The 21,101-nt window shown below is 42.4% G+C and overlaps 1 protein-coding gene across 5 annotated transcripts in view; it reads left to right on the forward strand.

Moving 5' to 3' along the window:
• Positions 1 to 4,743: 4,743 nt before the first annotated feature.
• SPTB (spectrin beta, erythrocytic) overlaps positions 4,744 to 21,101 on the forward strand; it is a 91,927-nt gene continuing 75,569 nt past the window's right edge. For 2 of the 5 annotated variants that reach the window (XM_081838095.1, XM_081838093.1), the window contains exons 1-2: positions 4,744 to 4,909; positions 7,912 to 7,980. The gene's annotated coding sequence lies outside the window, so the exon portion shown is untranslated. Of the gene's footprint in view, positions 4,910 to 5,296; positions 5,409 to 7,911; positions 7,981 to 21,101 lie in introns of those variants that run through there. The other 3 variants (XM_081838098.1, XM_081838096.1, XM_081838097.1) reach the window with 2 other exon arrangements.

Here is a 21,101-nt window from a genome sequence, read left to right on the forward strand (position 1 = left end):
GAGCCCTCATAAAGGTAAAGGGACCCCTGACCATTAGGTCCAGTAGTGACCGACTCTGGGGTTGCGGCGCTCATCTCGCTTTATTGGCCGAGGGAACCGTCGTACAGCTTCCGGGTCATGTGGCCAGCATGACTAAGCCACTTCTGGCAAACCAGAGCAGCGCATGGAAACGCCGTTTACCTTCCCGCCGGAGCGGTACCTATTTATCTACTTGCATTTTGACGTGCTTTCGAACTGCTAGATTGGCAGGAGCAGGGACCAAGCAATGGGAGCTCACCCCGTCACGGGGATTCGAACCGCCGACCTTCTGATCGGCAAGTCCTAGGCTCTGTGGTTTAACCCACAGCGCCACCCGCGTCCCTATTAGAGCCCACATACCGGTACCTTCTTCCTAAAACAGGAAAAGAGCCAATTAGGCTTTGGGAATGAGGAGAGAGGACTCTGGGACCCTGTCAGAGGCCTCACACCTCCTTCCCAAAGCCCAGAGCCTCACTTAACCAGCTTTCGGAAGGCAACCCAAGGGCATCAAGTGTTGACAGAGTACTGCCAAAAAAGGTCTTGGGGGGTGCATGCATTGAACCGCCCTGATTTATCCTATCCACAAGCTTATTTGTCCATGATTTTGTATGTTTTCAATTCTAGAATGCTAATAAAGGTAGCACTGGGTTTAGAATCAGTGCCTATAGACCACAACTACAAATATTCTGAAGAGGAGTATCTAATCATAGTTCAAACAAACAAACAAACAAACAAACAAATTGTCCAGGAGCACCTTAGAGACCAACTAAATTTGTTCTGGGTATAAGGTGCTACTGGACAATTTTTTAATTTATTTTGATGGTGTCAGACCAACATGGCTACCTACCTGAATCTATTCATAGTTCCTTATCAAGATCTATTGTCTACTTATTGCAAATATATAGTGTATGACTTTTTTGCCTCAATCACACTGTTGTACTAATCTGAAAGAAAATATTTTGGTGTTATGAGATTGCTGGTTACTAGATAAAGATGTGCCTCCTCTTGATTGATCTTGTGGGGCAAGGTACTCACACAGTCCACAAGCTCATGCCCTGGACACTGGTGTAGATAGGAACACAGATGGGACTACTTTGGCTGCAGGATACTAAGATACTGCCTATATGATCTTGACCAGTGGTGGCTGACTCTAGTCTTGGGAAGTCTATTTAAGGTCCTATAAAACTAAGAATGGAAGGACGGACAGTCATCTGTGAATGGATTATTCTCTCTGATACGAGATAATCCTGCATTAAGATAGAACAAATGGACAGTGTAACAAACAAAAATGAGACATTAGTAGAAATGAGACAAGTTTGAATCTGAATTGGGGCAATATGAGCACTGTACATTTTTTTCTTTTTTATGACCCAAATGACTGAAGCAAAGAAAATGCTGCATAGGATTTAATGAGGAAATTATGGAGTGATTACAAATAGTGTTAATGGATTGAAGCTTGAGCTAAATGATCTCCTGGGGTTTCCCTTTCAACTCCATGGTTCTGTCATTGTAAGACTTTTAAACTGATTAAACCAGGCAGACTGCTGGAGATTGTGTTAATGACCCAGGCAAGTAACTCCTTTGTTAAAAAGATGGCTGGTCAATAGCCCTAGCCTGTTCTGAGTCTGGAAAGAAGGAAGCCTCTTTTCCACTTCACCCATGGGGATGGGGTGTGATTGGTGTAAGCAAGGGGCAGGGTGGACAATAGATTTGGAGAGACAGAGGGTTAAAGAGCTAGATTGGCGCTGCATAAGTTTTTGAAGCGCATGTTGTGTTCTTAAGATGTCAATCTTGACCTATGCTCAGACTATATTGTATATTTGTAAATGCCTGTAAGTTGCCAGTGACCTAATTCCAAAGCCCTCATAACAGCTTATCCACAATAAATTAGAAACTGATTCAGATTTTTCTTGCTCTTGAGCAACTATTTCAGTCAGAAATAGAATGTTTCACTAAATGTGATCAGGCTGGGGCATTAATTTTTTGTAATAATTTTAAAATAGCTATTATTATAATACCCTAAAATTGGTTTACTTCACCTACAAAATGCAGAAGGAATGCAGAGAATGTTTTGAGGTCTAAAACAGTGCTTCTGTTGGATTCCCATGCTGCTCAAGACCCAGGAGTATAATAACCTTACATTGGGAGTGACAAAGAGGCAGTGCAGTGACTCCTATGAATTTTTGTCCAGAGAAGGCATCAGGAGGAGACATCACCAACCCCTTCCCTTTAAAAGGAGTTTAGACAAATTAATGGTGGACACGGCCATAAATGATTACTAGGCATTTTTGTGCGGACACAGGGAAGGGCCTTCTTGGTGGCTGCTCCTAGATTATGGAACCCCTTCTCTTAAAAATATTGACTGGCTCCCTCCTTGTTGTCCTTCCACTGGCAGGTGAAGACCTCCTTCCTCTAATGAGATTTAGGAAATTGACTGCTTTTAATGAAAGGGCTGGTGTTGTGCTGTTTTTATCATAATTATTTGTATGTTTTGAACATATTTTATATATGTATATAGTTTTAATTCTGTTAATGTTTAATTGTTTATAATTTTTTGTTTTTAGCAACTCTTGGTTTTTTCTCTGTAAGACATCTTGAGTTCTGCCTGGGGAAAAGGTAGGGTATAAATATTATTATTATTATTATTATTAATTGCTTCCAGAATCTGAGGTTGTATCCTTCTGATAACCAATTGCTGAAGCAGCTGTGGAAAAAAAAATGGGACTTTTGCCTGATCCAGGAGGGCTTTTCTTATGTTCTTAAGAAGATGTGTTCTAGACCACCAGCAGGCAGACTTCAGCCTTGACAATATCTTTGCACTGGAGCCAAGTGCAAAATAGTATTAGGATTGAAGAACAGGACACATCTGAGTAAATCCTAAAACCCCTGTAAAAACCTAGTTCTTGTACCCCATCTCCAAGCTTTCTTCATATTAGTAGCCTAATTTAGATGAGAGCAAGGGAGATATTTTTTTGCTTGTGTTATTTATTCTTAAACAACTGGGAGTCAGAATCCTTGCTGATCCTCTACAAATCACTCAGAGTTCTGGTAGATCCGCGTCTATCTTCAGCCCACTCCTTCTAGACTTTTCCTCTGCTTGTTGGTCCTGAATAGGCGTCAAGATGCCCCAGTGGTTTCCATTTAAAATATTCCAGTATTTCTGTTATGCACATAAATTCCTTAATTTTTGTTTATTACTTTTTAAAAACGTCTAAAGCTATCAAGAACGTTAATTCCTGCATGCAAAACCTCCTCTAAGCATGTCTTAGCGACAGGACATTAATGGGAGCAAACCATGTTTGTGTCAATGGTGACCGTCTGCCACACAAGCAACTTTCTTTTGGCGAACGGGATTTGTTGACTTGGGAGAAGCAGGTGTTTGCATTGCAACAATCCTGCTGCAGCCGGGACCTGAAAAGCGGATTCAGCCTTCGTCCGGTGCCCGCGAGCGTCTCTGCAGCTCTTACGAGGTGTGAGTCAATCGCCTCCCTCCGCTTGCATAAATTCTTGTCTCGCGTGTTGCGTCTGTAAGGAGCGTTTCAGTCCTCGGCGTGCCTTTCCCTGGTAGTTTCGCCGCGCAGAAAAATGCTACTGCGGCCGTGGTACAGCAGCAGCGGCCGTTGGGGATCCAGCTATTGCTGCCTCTGCTGCCTGCCGCGCTTTGGTTCTGATGCGGAACAGATTGTTGAGGGCAGCAGAGCTAGCAATCTGAAGCGCAGCTTGATCGATCGCCGTGACTTGGGATTTCTGCTGCAAGTGAAGGAAGAAGCTCCTCTCGAGAAAACTTGCTCGGTGGGCAGCACGAAAACGCACACAAAAGCCCACGGGGGCGCGCGAGGGGCTTGGAACCTGCAAACTTCCCATTTTCCACTCGCTGAGGAAAAAAAGCGGGAAGCAGAGATACAGCCGCGTGTGCGTGAGGAAAACTGCCAATTATTTTTAACCAGTGAGGCTGTTTTTCTGGCATACGGCCACCCAGCAGCCGGCCAGCGCCCTAGCTGGCCTTTTAGCCGCGCGTGGTGGGGCAGGCAAAAGGGGGAGCCAATACACCGCGACGTTTTCCCGTCAGTCGCCTAACGGAGCGGCGCGCGTTTTTGCAAGAGGCGGGAGGAGCCAAGGCCGGCTTCCCTCCCTCCCTTCCAGTCATTTGCCCGGGGTATCCCAGGCGACTCCCGCCTCGCCGGAGCAGCACGCTGCCAGCCTGCCTGTGGCAGATCTCCCTCGCAGCTTGGCGTTCATGCTCGCGCCTCGAGAAAGAGAGAGAGAGAGGAGAGATTCTGGCGCCTTTTCCCACTTGTGCCCCCCCCCCGCCCCGTTCTGCCTTTGCTTGTGGCTCCTGCGGTCTGGAGCGCGCGCGGCGCTTTCCCTGCTCCTCCTTCTCCCTGGAGCGCCTCGTGCAAGGGCTGCTGTGCCTGAGGAGAAAGCGACCTCACACACTCGCGCCGCCCGCCTTAGGGGAGCGAGTGAGGGTGGGTGGTTGTTTTGGGGAGGAACGGAGAAGGACTCCCTCTCAGCCTCTGGGCAACAGCAGCAAGAGGCAGGTACCAGCGGCGGCGGCGGCTGCTGCTGCTGCGCTGGGCATCGCCAGGTGCCGCTGCTGGCGCTGGCCTGGGGGGGCCGCTGTGCTGCATTGCAGGGCAGGCGCCTCCTCCCCCGCCCGCCCGCCCGCCTCCCCCCCCTTCCCTCTGTTCCCTCCCCGGAGGGAGCAGGGCTATCTGGGCCGGGCAGCAGAGCTGTCCCTGGGCAGGAATGTCCCTGCACGCCCAGATAATGTTATTTATATCGCCGGCTGGCAGGGCGGCTCCGCTCCGCGCTCCCAGGACCACCCGGGCCCCCGCGGGTCTCTGTCTCGCCGCCGCCCCGCGCTCTGTGCTGCTGGTGCCCCAGGCAGGTGAGTCTGACCAGGGAGAGACGCCGCTTGGCACCTGGAGCGCACGGCGAGGGATGGAGTCGGGCAGGTGGTACCAGGCTCGGGCTGCTGGAGAAGGAGGAGGTGGGGAGGGGAGGTGGCGATGTCGCAGGCATCTGCCACCCCAAGCAGGCGGGGTTCTTATAAGAGCGAACGGATGTTGTGGGGGTGAGGAACACCGAGGGGGGAATTAAGAGAGGGGAAGGCTTGCAGTTCCTTATTGCCGCCGCCCCCCACCTTCTCCGAGGCTGGCAGCCAGGGGGTTGGCGTTGGCCCACTGAGAAGAGAAGTTAAGATTCTCGGCTGCCCCCTAGATCCGAGCCAAGGTTGCTGACGGGAAAGGCGCGGGAGCGATGGGGCTGAGGAGAAGGCAAAGTTAGGAGTTTGCGTGTGCGTGTGAATCTGCCTCTTACAAGATTTTGGAACTGTCCCATTCCCAGCAGCGCACCTGGAAGTGGGATCTCGAAAGGGAGCCTTTGTGGTGGGTAACCTTTCCCAGACACCTAACCATGTCTCCTTCTCCCACACGCTGTTATGTTAGGGGTGTCGATGTCAGGACTTGGGAGACAGCATGCCTGCTTGAATTCAACTGTGCTCCTACCGTTCCCCCCTGCAAGGTGTCTTGTAGCGCCTTCAAGACAATACGTAAATGTCTTGTGTTACAAGACTTTGTTGCTTTTGCTGCGTACAGTAGAATAAGAGGTCCGCCCCCTCCCGGATTTGCCTCTTGCACACTTGCCCCCTGGAACCTGTTTGGACGTGTGATTTATAGCTTGCTCGTGCTTCCTTTTGTATAAATGTATGTCCCAAACCTGGAAAAGAGCACTAGGTGATGCAATATTATATTGTCCCACACATTTGTAATACTCAGTTAATGGGATTCAGCATTGGAGCATCTCTGTTTTGGGGAGATCCTATGATAGAGGAGATGTGTGGGTCGCATGGGCTGATGTAAGCAAGTTGTAGTAGCTTTGTATCATTTGTTGGGTGCAGGCAAGACATTGTTTTATGTTGTAAATATGGCTTTTTCAGTCATTCAATTTTAGAAAAAGTGTGCTTGTGTTTACAGGAGTAAAGACAAGGTAAGGACAGAGCCTTCTGAGCTGATGTTACATAAAACCAGTAACGATTAACCTGTAGTTTTTTTTGCACAGGGCAGGACTCTCCATTTAACTTCTTACCTAAATAGCGAGCTAGCATTTCATGTGCTGGATTTTTTTAGCCCCATAATTTGTTTGTCTTCATAATAAGCATGTATAAGCAAACTGAAGTTGCAAGTTATCTCCCTCCGCATTCTACAGAAATCATTCTATAGCTCATACATTCTGTCAGAAGGGCATAGCAAAGATGTCACAAACCAAATCTGATTTTAAAGTTTTTGCCATCTTTCTAGATTTTTTAAAAATGCACTTTGTTTATGTCACTGCTTTGTAGAAAAACCTCCATCAAGTGGTATATAAATATTATGAGAGAAATAAATAAAGAGATGCATAATGATGCAAGAGGCTGAAGCCTTAAACATCATCTTGTGATCTGCATTGTTTATGTGGGTTAATGTGGTTGCTGTACCTACCTATCTATATAGATGTGGGCTTGTTTGTTCTGAACAGCTTTAGGCTTCAGTTTGGCACCTTCGGTGTTCAGAACAGCAGAGGCTTGAAACTGACAAATAATGGACGAAGAGTATTTTACTTGCTTGGCCTGCAGGGGAACCTTGGGCTGCAACTTTTGTCTGCTCATATTTATTGGTGTGACAAATACAGTTAGTGTAGACTATAAGACTGTATCAGTTTAGATGCCAAGCAGTTCTCAGTCTGCAAATGGTATGGTATTGCAATTCCTATTTCTTAATATAGTCATCTTTCACCCTAGGATTGCCTTCCTTCTTTCTTTTAAGTAAAGGTAATTAGAGAATAATAATAATAACTATTGATATTTATAACCACAGGTATACCATTATTTATAATGTCTGCAAAACTTTGAATATGAGAGAATTGTGTGATACGCTTTGTGGATGTCTCAGGGATTTCACTCTGCACATTTACTTTGAAGTAATTGCAGGGAACAAGTTTAGGATTGCAGCCTTGGACTGTGATGTCATAGGGGAAATCATCAGTGACATTGAGGAGGACTTGTTCCCATCTAAATGTGATTGGGGAGAAGAGTTTGGGCATAAACCATTTAATGCATTGTGTTAATTGAGCTTCTGCTTGTTATTTCTGTGGTGTGGGTGTGTGTGTGTACAATTCATAACCACATACAAAATAATCTGTAAAAGCAGGGATGAACAAAGTCTTTCTTTCTGGCTGCCTGCCTGCCTATTAGCATTAACTCTCAGTTTTATGGCTGCATTATATAGGTATCCTTTTCCAACACACACACACACAATTTTTCATACCTATTCATTATCTGTGGTCAGAGTCATAAATTATTGTTATCACAAAAGTTATAAAATAAATATCTTGTTTGGGACTTAGTCAAATATCTATACTGAAAAGGGCAATGTAAGTGTTTCTCTCCCAGTCTCTAAAAACATGTTTCTTCTATTGAGGGAGGAAAGTTCCAGTAGCAAGGCTGTTGCTATTTTTTCCCTATCAGTATTGATAAAGAAAAAGGTTTGTGTGATATTCAGTGCCCGATTTATGTATAATCTACACTATCCATCTGTGGAAAAGACAACTGTTATTGTTTGGTAATACGTTAAAAACCCCCGATTTGACTCCTTGCTATCTCTGCGAATTGTGCATCTTCTCCGATGTGTCAGAAATATAGAGAAGGGGTAGAAATATAGCGGCAAAAGATATGGGACTTACAAAAAAATACCCTTGCTTTTTTTAGCCTAAATATCTGTTAACCGTTGCGGGCTGTGCTATTATTAGCTTTCTCTCTGTCTCTCTCTTGTACCAACCAATTGTGTATAATGTGCCTAAAAACATCCTATTCTTAGTTCTTATGCTTTGTTCTTCATTGTGTTGTATCTGCAGTCTCTCTACAAACCATTCGCAGTGCCCAGATCAACCTCCTTCGCCAGCCCATCTTGCGCTCCCTCCACAGTAAGCATCAAATCTGCCTGTGATCCCATCTGTCTTGTGGCACTGCCTAAATAGGCTACCTCAAAATTAGCCAGGGATTTTTTCATCCATATCTTCTGCTTTTCCATTTGTGCCACCATTGTTTGTGTATAATCTAAAGGACTGACACACAACTGCCCTGTGCCAGACATGGTGTTGTGCTGACACTATCCATGGCCCTTTGCAAATGGCAGGCACATCAGGAGTTGAGCAATCACACTGCCTTGCTTCTTCCAGTGGTGCTGCTGTAACTGGGATGTGGAGCAATTTTGACAAATTCTGTGGCATTCTTTCCCTGACTGGTGGCTGTTGTGATTGGAGGGAGTTATTGGTATTAGAAGATTGAGATGGGACTAAGGTCTATTTCGTATGTGACTTATCCTCTACTCAGGAGAAAATGTTCTATATAAAGTATCCTTAAATATGAAAGTACTCAGGTATGTAGGTTAGGGTTGGTCAGCAGCATCACATTCTCAAATAAGATAGGGAGCTGTTTTATATCAGGGTAGACTATTTGTCCATCTGGTTCAACGTAGGCTGCAGTGGCTCTCCAGGGCTTCAGGCAGACTCTGCCACCTGAGGTTTCTTAACAGAAGATTTCGGGGATTGTACCTAGAGCTCATCTGCAGGCAAAGCATGTGTCCTTCCCATTGAGTTGTGGTTCCTCCCCTTCCTTTAGGAAGCTCAGTGCAATACATATAGTTTACTACCATATCAGTCTAAACCCATATTGGTTAGATACCAACTCATATCAGCTTTTTGAGGGGAGGAGTCGGCTTGCTTTTTTATTTTTTATTTTGTACTGAACATGTTGAAACTCTTGTAAGGCCTGTCTAGTCTAGTCTCATACTTTAGCCTTGAGCTGCCATGCAACCATCTATCAAGGAACTATTTCCCCAAAGTTGGAGATGACTGGCATGCTAATATAATAGTATGTTTCATACAAGTAAATGCGATTTGCGTCTGTTCTGTTTTATGTCACCTTGGCAAATATTTCCTGAACCGGGACATGAAAGGATATACTTATGGCTTTCCTTTGATTTTGTTATGATTTAAGTTTGTATGTAATTGATGGTGGTAGCGGTGGGGAAATCACATTTGTTGCTATAATAGTACTCAATAAATACATTATTTTACTGAAATATTCTGAATACTGTTTTTCATAAGTTAGTGAACAATCTAGATTAAATAATTAGAAGTTACTATGCAGTTTGATTCCCAGGCTAGCCCTGAAAAGCAATGAAGGAACTGAACCTGAATTTGACAGACTGTGTCACTTTTTCCCCAGCTGGACGTTCTTGCAAGTGGGTGTTCTTTTCATATGGAATGCATCAACTTGTTAAATGTTGTTAACACAGGGAAAAAAATCTGAGGAAATGCGTTTTCAGACCAAATACAGGTCCTAGCCAATATGTTTTATACTGAAATTAGCTGGAGAATATGCCAACTCCGGTTGAAGAGTCGCATCTGGATATCGCTTGGTCTGCTCAGGTTGTTTTCTTTTGTCTCCTGATCTTAGGGTTCAGGAGACTGGCCCTAAAACCTTATGTTTCCATACTGATCCATGTGCTGGAGCCTACTGTCTAAGCTGGAACTCCTTCACAGATGCTACATTGTGAACTTTTACTGAAACTGTGAAATGGCTGGGCAAATAATATGTTACCTTTTCTTCTGCTTTCAAAGAAAAGCAGAATCCTTTGTACAAAAGGATTGTGAGGCTATATTGTTTGAAATTTTGAATTCTTGGTGAGTTGATACAAGTGGTTTGAACCCAGTCCAACATATTTAGTGTGATAAAGCAAGAAGCCCTTCATTATTGGCTCACTGTTGTACAGTATTTGGTTTTTAAAGTTGCCCAATCTGATGCTAGCCAACACATCCATTCCTTTAAGTGCTGTGTGCTTTTTCTTACTGGAGAATCCACACCTGATTCACTCTGTCCATTGTAGAGCTGTTTTGGCATTCAGTGGTATGTGAAATAATAATAATCTTAAAAGCAGGGGAGCCCTTTCCAGTATGGGCCAAACTCTATGTAATGAGTTCTCTCCTTTAATAATAATAATAATAATAGAAATACAGTTAGATTATTATCAGAGCAATAAACATATTCTACAAAAAACTTGGGGTACCCCATCCGAACGTAGGAAGCTGCCTTATGGCAAGTCAGACTATCACTCCATATAGCTCATTACTGTCTGCATTGATTGGCAGCGGCTGCCCAAGGTTTCAGACACTCCAAACCTTAACTGGAGATTTAACATGGGACCATCTGTGTGCAAAGTGTTCCCTCTGAGCTGGAGCCTTTCCCTGAGTCATCAACATGGATGCGAGTCCTGTGGTTGGAACTCTCTCCTTTTTTTCTTGAAAAGGAAAGGAGTTTTTGTGGTTGTAACAAAAGGAGAGAAGGCTAGGAAGAACGGCTGGCAACCTTCCTTGCGCAACTGCTGCATAACAGCCAATTGTTGGCCAATTGTCTCTTAATTTCCCAATAGTTGCTGCCCCCACTGCTCTATTTCAGACTTACAGCTCCACATGGGAGGGAAACCTGGAGTGCTCAAAGAAGTATTGGTGACTGCTGTCCTGAGACAAACACCCTGTATTTCTGAGCCAGTTCCCTCTGTCAGCATCCACATCCAACTGCCTCTCCATGAAACCCACTCTTCTTCCTAGTAGCACATGTGGGAAATTACCAGAATCACTGTGTTTGGCAAAACCACACTTCAAACCCCAGCAGCCAAATTATATTAGACTTTTTATTAAGAATAAACAAGAGAAGGTAAGAAGACAATTGGACAAAACAGAATGAAAACAAATGGAGCTGGGTGACTCAAGCCTGTCTGCTTCTATGTGAATTACTCACAACAAGGTGTTTTCATCTTCTCAAGAGTAAAGCTGGAAGGAAAGCCAGTTGCAGGTTTTCCAGGGGTCACTGGGGGATCAAATGTAGCCTTGATCTGGAAGGGATGCCTCATGCATTGTCTTCAGTGGCACCTGCTCCTTTTGATTAATCAGCACCCATGTGATATTTGGAAGGTACCTAGTGTGACACCTTTGTGTGGGGGGGGCAGGTTGTTGGTAGACATTGGGGCAGGCATAGATGGCTATCTCTTGGTGGAAATCTGTCCTGAGCTTTTCCAAATTTCTTGCCAGACCATGCTTTTCAAGAGGTTGGTGGATTGAGGAGCTAGCAGTATACGTGCTGGGCCTTACTTGAGGAAAATGGAGGGGAGAATGACCAGTGGCAAGATTAGGACTTCAGTTTGTGTGTGTGCTGCAGCCCCAATCCAAATTTCCCTCTGAAAGTGCTGTTGGGTGTAAAGAGGAAGCCTTAACAAGCACACAGTGTTCATATGTTTCCCTCTTTATAGTCAATAGCATTCTTGGGAAGAGATTAGAATAAATACAGGTTCAGATAGTTAGATCCCTTCCCCCCTACCACATCCCAAATTGCCCCACACCCTGTGACTACTTTTTAAGAAATTGGGAGGGGGGGTTGAGGGAAACTCCAGCCACAGAACCCTTATGTATCATAATATACATACCATTTTAACTGCTAGCTTTCATGAGCCTCATGTAAGATTTCTAAACTGTAAGCACTAGATGTCACTTCCCTTGGTAGAACTTGAGTACAGAAAACACACATTAACCTCATCAATGGGCTGAGTTTCCTAATGGAGCCCAGCACAACTTGTATTCCATAAGGTCAAACACAGCCCACCAGCCTTGAATTGTGTCCTGCCAAATGATTGGCAACACTCCTCTTCCACATCCCCAGACAGGCTGCAAAAACAGGTGGTTTACTGCTTCCGGTAGGATGGCATACATAGATATTGAACTGTGTCAGTGTGTGGTTTGATGGGTCATAGATTAATCCAATTTACTATATATATAAGAGAGAGAAAAGTGGTTTTGCACTGGACAGGCAAAATAAAATTGTTTTTTCATTTGCTGTTGTCAGACTTAACTATTGTAGCGCCTCTTCTGTAATCTCTCCAGTTTTCCAGTTTCTTTTAAATGTGGAACACAGAACTCTGTGCAATATTATAGAAGGAATCTTGCCACTGCTGTAAACAATTAACAGGGGTAAATTGTTTTATGTTCTCATTACTCGATGTTAATACAACCAGAGACCACATTAGTCTCTTTGGCTATACCACAGCATTGGAAACTTGCATTAAATTGCTTGTCCACTGTAAAATCATTTGAAGAATTACCTCTGGTGTTGTAAATTCCCAGATGCTACCCTTCCTTAATTAATCATCTTTGTGGATCTTATTTATGATTTGCTGCAACACAACTATGTCGTTTTGCAGGTTTTTGTTTGTGCGTATGTGTGCACACATGATTCTCTTAACTGTTATGTCTAGCCTAATAAAGAGACAAATGGAAAGGTAAATCTTGAGTTCTTAATCTTTAGTCATGCCTCATAAGGCGAATTTGGTGTAGCATTTTCGATCTTGAAACAGGTTTTGAATTCATGGGAATCAAAATTTATTCTTTTTAAATGCAGCTCCTCTGGTTAAGGATTGTTTTGGGCATTACTTAGCAATATCCCCAAAGGGTTCACAATATGGAGCTTCTGTTCTCTTCATGGGTTCCTCTCATAGAGTGATTTTTTAAAGCTACATTTCTATCAGCGTTACCTAGCTGTTCTCATACCACACATGAATGTGAATTTGAAGGTCTCTTCTGAAAGCAGAAGCACACTTCCTAGCCTTAATGAAGAACATGGCATGAGATCAGAAGTCTGTGTGACTTTGCACAAGTTCTTTCTTCAGACATTGTTACGGCTCACTGTAGAGTTTACATCCTGTATTCTTCACCATGTTGTTCATACTGTAACAGAACCCTCAATACATTGCGGCCCTACACCGTGAGGAGTCTGCTAGCACTTGTTCAAGAGCTTTCAGAACACCACTATCAATATTTTCTCCTTCTGCTCATGGTTCTTTGGACCCAAAGTATATGTTTCTTTCAAAGACAAATCCAGGAGCAATTTTTGAAATATTCAGTTTCAAATTAAATTCTGCAGCAGAGTTGCAAGTTAAAAGTTTTATAAGTCATATTAGTTTGCATAATTTATTTTGAACATAGAAGTTTAATTCCTTTACAGAATCGAGATACGTTATTATGTATGTTGAGTTTTCATCCTGAATCATTTATGGGAGGTTAAATTACATTGCATCAAAGCAAGTGTGATACCACATGCTGTGAAGTTAGGGATTTTTAAATAATAAAAATCCTTCTATTAAATTATAGCTCACCTCATGCCAAAGGTTCACGGCAGGTAGCAATATATAAGCGTAAAAATAGGTTTATAAAACCATCCAATTAAATCAAGTTAATTAAACCTTCGCTGACTAGTCTAACCCTTGACTATCTCAAATGAGCTGATACTAAGAACGAAAGAAAAACACTATTGAAAGAACCAGACTTGGATTTTCTTTTTCAGAAGAAGTTGAAGAGCAGCCACCCAAAATGCCTCTTGATGTGCTCTTGCAATTCTAGCTTAGTATACAGGTGGTAAACCTAGGAGGTGTGTTTGACTGAGTTTAAAAATCATAGTGAGACATCGAGGTGGAGTTTTTGAGCATACTGACACCGGCCTAGGTCTCACCAGTTGTTCGTATCATTCTGTGCTATGGAATCTGTTGACCTTGATGCATGTGGACCCTAAATTAAAAGAAGACAGGCACACTTGACTCCAGGAATGGAATTCTACTAGCCTCTCCGAAAGAGATTTGGACATGTAATATAAATTATGAGAGATGGCAGCACTGAAATTTGTGAGACGGTTGTGTGTGTAAGGGGAAATTTCCAAGGCATTTTGTGTATGTATGTGAGAGATGTTGTTTTGTTTTATGTAACGCATCTATTTTTAGTGTAAGATGTATGCGGAGCATTTGTGTTTGTTCCACGCTGTTGCAGATTAATTGACACAGGACACTCCAGTCGGTGTGCCTTTTTGGAATGTACTGTATGTAGGTTAGAATTACAATATCCGCTTTGCAGTTTGTTTGCTCCTGAGAAACTGTTTTGTGTATTAACAGGTCTTAGCCCAATGCTTCCTTTGCTCACTACTCCTGCAGCTCAAGAGGGATTATTTGCTAAATTACTGCTCCCCTTGGCTTTACTTTGCAGTAGGGCAGTGTCACTGCCATGATGGATGAGTTAATATAGTCAGGAAAAATTAACTGATTTTTAATAGGACAGGGGAGAGCTTAGTAGTTCAGAGGAGTTTTGAGACTACCTTTGTTTCATCCAACCCTTCACCATGGATTAATTGCTTTATCTATGTTCCTGCTTGCCCTGTCTGACCAAGCTCTGTGTCTGTTAATTAATTTGTTTGTTTCATTTGTAACCTTTCCTTCCTCCAAGGAGCTCTGAGTGGCATTTTTAAAACTTTGAACTGCCTGCTGATTTTGGTTGAAAGAGACTTGCCCAAGGCCACCTAGGGAGCTTGATAGCTGAGCAGAGATGAGAATAATACTCTATTCACTTTTCTGCACTTCCTTTTGGCTGAAAGGAGAGGGAGCCCTGTACTCCAGAGGAGATGATGGTCTAATAGTGCATTTATATTGATGTAGTAAATGTAGCATGTGGCTTTGATATGAAACTACACAAATGCAAAGAGGGAGAGATGGCAGCACCAAACAGCATGACAACACCTCTAGACCAGCGCCTGCCAAATTTAAAGACACAAGCTCTGCAGGACGACATAGTCTTAATTAATTCCCAGCTTAATTTTGTTCAATAAAACTTTTAATTCCAGATGGTAGTCAAATGTGCCCCTTGGGGTGTAAGTGCCTGTAGTATAGCCTGTGGTGCTATGGAATTCTGCTACAATGAGCTTTCTGCCCAGCACGATCCCAGAAGCTATAAATCGCTGTGAATGACAATAACACACAGTGCAATCCTATGCAGAAATCCTGTACAGTCAGAAATAAGCTCCATTCAGTGAAGCAGGCCATACTCCCAGGTAAATAGGTATACAGTGTAAATCCTATACTATTCAGAAACTCTGTGGGACTTTCTTCCAGATAAGTGTGTGTAGGATTTCAGGCACACTTCCTTGCTTTGTTCATCTTTAAGTATTTTTCAGTATTCTCACCTAAAAATGTAGTGTCCTTGTTATACAATTCAAAGGCTGCTTCCAAGGCTGGTATGATTGGAGTTAGCTAGTAATTCTCTTCCATTTGTGCAAGGAAAGTGCAGAAGCAAGAGCTACATAACATCATTGGACAATTATAAGACAGTAGCAAAGATCGGGAAAAGGGTTGCACTTTACAGCTGAACTGAATCATCTTATCACAGTGAGCACAAAAAGTGCTTGGAATTCAGTTTTCTTTTTCTTTTTAATGAGTCCATATACTAAACCCCATAAAATAAAGTCATTGTATACAGGTTGCATTTTCTATCTGAGGCTGTCTGAAGTTGCTTTAAAAAAAAAAATCTTTTGTAGAAAAGGAACGTTTTTCAGACCTTTGAGCTCAAATGTATTAAAAGTGGCACCACTTAAATTTAGCCAGGTTTTCCCTCTCAGAAAGAAAGACCAAAACTTTAATGTCTCTTTGGAGAAGCAGGTCCATAAACTGCTTTCATGCAACAGAAAAAGTGTGACACATGTATGAACCAATCTTCCAAACCCCATTTTTCTTTCATTGTGAGAGCTACTCTTTCTAGTGGTACAAACAGGCTGTACCAGCACACAATGACAATCAGTTAGTGTGGTTGAGATCCTGTTTAGCCATTTTGCAGCTCTTGAGCCCAATCAGTTATTTAAAGATTTGTCTTTAAAAATAAAAATAAAAATCCCACTCTCCAGCCAAAACTGATTACCAGGGCAGCTTTCAGATCACTATAAACAAGGCTGTTTATACCCTTATGTGTAGAGCCTAAAATGGCACAAAGTGAAAATGGATTGTGTGGGAAGAGGAAATAATCAAACACTGGTGAAAGTTCTTAGTCACAAGTTCTTCTAATGACCCACTGGGTTGGAAAGGTTTCAAATCTTAAAATGCACACAAACAAAAATTGCGATATAAGGCCTCCATCTGGAAGCCAGGGCCTATGAAGAACCTAAAATCCTTTCTGGCTTAAGTCTCCTTGGACTCATCAGCTGCTCAGATAAGCCCAAATATCAGTGTGGTGTAGTGGTTAAGAGCGGTAGACTTGTAATCTGGTGAACCAGGTTCGTGTCTCTGCTCCTCCACATGCAGCTGCTGGGTGACCTTGGGCTAGTCACACTTCTTTGAAGTCCCTCAGCCTCACTCACCTCACAGAGTGTTTGTAGTGGGGGAGGAAGGGAAAGGAGAATGTTAGCCGTTTTGAGACTCCTTCGGGTAGTGATAAAATGGGATATCAAATCCAAACTCTTCTCTTCTTCTAAAGCATGAACCAATTTATAAGACAGTTCTTAAGAAGGTGGCAGAAATCTATTGAATCCCAACTCTCAATAAAATACATTTTAAAATATACAAGCATTCATTCATTTTAAAGCAAAACAAATGAGTATTTGCACTAAGTGGTAAAGAAAACAAAAGAATGAATGCTCTGCACCATCACTAGCCATCCTAGGGCAATTTAACATGCACAGCTCAAATGATTTACGCTTTCATAATGAAATTAATAATTTTGTATTTCAGTGTTAACAACAAACATATGTTTGAATAATGAGATCCAGCCAAGTGTTGTTGCTCCACATCTGGAAGACTGGATCTGCTTTTGCACCAATGAAGTAGCTCAACCTTGAAATTTATGTAGGAGCTGGAGGCTCACCCTTTCCAGGCTCTTAGGCCATGATCCATGCAGGTGCTTCCATGTAATGTCTCAGGCAATTATATGGGCACTTTGGCAGCAGTATTTCTGAAGTTCCTGCCTAGCTCACCATCTTCTCTGTTCCTGTGGACCTTGGGGGAGATGGCGGGTGAGTCTGAGAGCTGTGTAGTAATCCAGGCAGTGTTGTGGGGAGGACATCCAGTCAGGGATGTCCAGCTTCAGTGGCTCCTCAGAATCATCAGCATTGTAGAGATCTGCTCCCCAGCTGAAGAGACCTTCATATGAGCTCTGGTCAGAGTTGAACCCTGACACTGCATTAAGAAAATCAGGTGCCTGTTGTGATATAAGAAAAGACACAAAGCTTGCGTCTTGCAGATTTTGTTCTACTTTACTCTTTCCTCAGATTTTGACATTCTACTCAGGTTATTGTTCGGAAATGATTTTGAAATAGTTTTGTGAATTGCATAAACACTTAAGTCGACTTGTTTCCTGCTTGGCAGGGGGTTGGACTCGATGGCCCTTGTGGTCTCTTCCAACTCTATGATTCTATGATTCTATGACTTCATTATTATTATTTTTACCTAAAAGACTTTAACCCACTTTCTTAGGTTATGATTTCTAAAGAACCTCAAGATTGGCATAATAACTTGTATCTGTTTTTTATTTTTATTTAATAGATTTTGACTCCACCTGCTACGGTATCTACCCTCATTTAAATCTATTAAATAAATAAAAAGCCTGGGAATGTACAGATACTCTGTCTACTTATCTCTAGCTCCTGTAAACATAATATGATAATGTAAAAATGTGGGGAAGAGAATGCCCTTCATAGAGAGCAATAGACGCTTCATATGTTGCTGGCTATTCAAAGAAACAGCTGTCTTGTATCAGAAAGTTAGTTTCTATACACAAGGCATTTCTCAAGGACAAGAATGTGTGGACTAGAATTGTTGTCATGCCAAATGGTAAAGCCAACACTTCTCTGTGTGTCTGTTTTTTTGCATGGATTCTAGTCCATGGTCTGCACTCTAAACAATGAAAGGATTTGTGAGCTTCGCACACATCAAATTGGCATGCCTGACACCTGCAAGGGTTGTGCCAGTTACCATGCTGTTTACTGCTAGCCCAAATATACTAAAAGAATCTTAAGCAGTTATTAAGTAGGGAGGCATTATCAAAAGGTAAACTAGTACAGTGGTACCTCGGGTTAAGAACTTAATTTGTTCCGGAGGTCCGTTCTTAACTTGAAACTGTTCTTAACCTGAAGCACCACTTTAGCTAATGGGGCCTCCCACTGCTGCTGCGCCGCTGGAGCACAATTATTGTTCTCATCCTGAAGCAAAGTTCTTAATCCGAGGTACTATTTCTGGGTTAGCGGAGTCTGTAACCTGAAGCGTATGTAACCTGAAGCGTATGTAACCAGAGGTACCACTGTATCTTGGTTATTGGGCATATTTATTAATTAATTGTAAGGATACCTTCAAGTTGGCATCTGTGATATATAAGAATATATACCATATTTACTCAAATGTAATGCACACTTTTTTTGCTAAATGACATTGTGAAAATTAGGGTGCACGTTAGATTTGATGCCGCATTTACATTTGCCAGCAAATACTTTATTGGTTTCATGAGGTGCGCATTAGATTCAAGGGCACATTAGATTCGCTTTAAAACGGTATTTCTTAACATACAGGGAAGCACTGGGCTATGCATCTTAGCATACTTGGCTATTGAGACTAATTTTCCATGGGTGGAATAAGATATGGCAGAGGGTGGTATGTTCAGGGAGAAGGTTTATGGTGCCCCATTACTACTAGCTTTGACTGAACTGGGAGGAAACATACATTGTATTATTAAGCTGAAGTTAGCGCAGTTTAAATATTTGGAGAAATGATACAATAAGTATGTTAACGCAATTCAGGAAACAATAACAACACTCACTGCACCCACAGAAAAATACTGAGTTGTGACCCACTTCTAAGTCATGAAGAAAAAGAATGGGTATCATTCATATTCCTGGCCAGGAGTCAAAATCAAGGCAAATTGCTGAGGGTTTACTATGACCACATTGTATTTAATCACAGAATCATTATTCAAAGTATTTTTAATCTCTTTTTTGAGGTACATGTGTCACAAAACAAATCACAGCATATATGAAAATGCTAATCCAAATATAACTGCAGCTCCAATCCAAATAGTCATAGCTGGGTAGAGGAATCCCAGGAGCGGCTGGGGGGGGGGGCACAGCACAGTGGGTCTTCTGCCGCAGCTGTACTAACCAGAGTGGAGGGGAGAGGGTGCATTAGTACAAGGACAATAATGCAAAATAAAAACTATAATGTTGCTACAGTATAACACTAACAACTGAACAGTTAACTATTCATTTAAAACACAAGTAAATAAAATTAATTGAGCATAAAGCACACCAATAGGTCAGTAAATAATATTCCGTATTATCTCCAAAGTTAGTACCTAGCAGTTTTCCATTTATACCAAGGCCCCAAAGGCTAGAAACTCCTCTCTACAGAACCTTAGCTCCAATGGGTAGGAGGGTGGAACAATGGCAGGTGGGAGTTGCCACCCTGCAGTAGTTTGCTTTCCATTTTCTACTGTTTGTGAGAGAGATGATGATGAGACAGAGGGAGCGTAGCAAACACTTTATTCCAGGCAGCTTTCACATCCGCTCATCTTGATTTCTTGCTACCTTCCTATGTGCTGCCACATATCTATTGTTGAGGCTTTCTGCCTCTAGAATTATGGAATGTAGAGATTTCTCAAGGAGGTGAAGAGGTGGGGACATCTTGCTGAAGTGGCAATATTAACTTCTTTGTCAGGGGTAATTTGCTGAATAAGGCTTTCTCAGAGTCTAGGACACAAGCTGAAGCTGCCAGCCCAACCTTGTCCCCTCCTCCAAAAATAAAGAGAACCAGCTGTCATTGAGCCAAAATGCATTTATTGTTCCCAAGGCCAAACCTGCTGTTAGTCCTCAGAGAATTGCTGACAAAAGTTAACCTGAATAATGATCTGAAGTATTTCAGAAACTAGATAGGGACATGTTTCTAGATGTTGATTCAAAAGGCCACAAGGGGATATTACAGCAGTTCTCTGCTCCCTGCTCCAGCCTAAAAACAAACCTCTGAGGTTGTATACATACACCCTTTATAACAGGACTGGCCTTGAATCAAGCATTATTGATGCAATCAAATGATAGCCGTGTAGCATGATGGTAGAGTGGCAAAAGAGAAAGTGGAGCTGTGATAGAAACCTTGACATGGTGCAGAGACACAGTATCCAGGCGTGTGTGGTAAGTGGGGAAGAGATCAAAGGGAATGTTGCATGTCAGAACTGCTACCTCTTCCAAAAGGAGCAAAGCCTCTATGGTTGCTCATTTGCACATGCCAATTTAAGCATACATTTGAAAACTGCCTGTTATTTTGTAGAGTTTGTCTCTCAGGCTGTAACTCTGAGAATGTCAAAAAAATCGGCACTTTTACGGGCTTTAACTTTCTGGTGCTTTGCCAAGATTGGTGTTTTATATTTGCGCTGGTATTATCAAACCACTTAGTCTCTCCCTTGCATGCTGTGGAGGCCTGGGTCAGAGCTGGTTGCTATTTATGGAATTGCATGCTGTCTGAAGATTCTGCATGAGAAACACTTAGGAACTCTGCATCAGAGAATGAGGGAAAGGGAGCCAGATGAAAGTGTTTGCATTTGTGGGCAAAAGGGAGCTGCTTCTCAGCACTTAAAACCAATACACTCCTGAATCCAGGTGGGGTTATTTGGAATATTCCCAGTTGGATTGAACTAGAGCAGAGAGAGCCAGCATGATGCCCTCCAGAAGTTGTTGGACTCCAACTCCCATCAGCTACAGCCAGGGATGATGGGAGTTGTAGTTCAGCAACATCTGGAGGGCACCATTTTGGCTGCTCCTGATCTGGAGCTTGCTTGTCACTCTAGGATTTTATGCATGTCATAAAAGGGTCACAGTTTGAGGAATTATTTGCACAGATACCTATTTTCTAGGACATGGGTATAAGAACACTATTCTCCCTCAGTTCCCCTCCCCCATTTTAAAAGAAATATGAATGTTAATTTGAATTTGAATTTGCATTCCAGTATTTTATGAATGGGAGTCTTGCTTCTTATCTGCTAAATAATTAGTTGCAAATGTACAAGAGCCATAAAATATTTTGTACTTCTGTTATATCAAATAAATTTCTTGGCTGCCCTGAAACAGGAGATAAGGCAGCAGGTTTTCAGTGCTTTGCTAATATGATTTTGCTGTAATTAATAAATTTTGTAAAAACATATCCATATGTTTT

Source organism: Podarcis erhardii, assembly GCF_964252035.2.
Source record: "Podarcis erhardii genome assembly, chromosome: 1".
Taxonomy (NCBI): domain Eukaryota; kingdom Metazoa; phylum Chordata; class Lepidosauria; order Squamata; family Lacertidae; genus Podarcis; species Podarcis erhardii.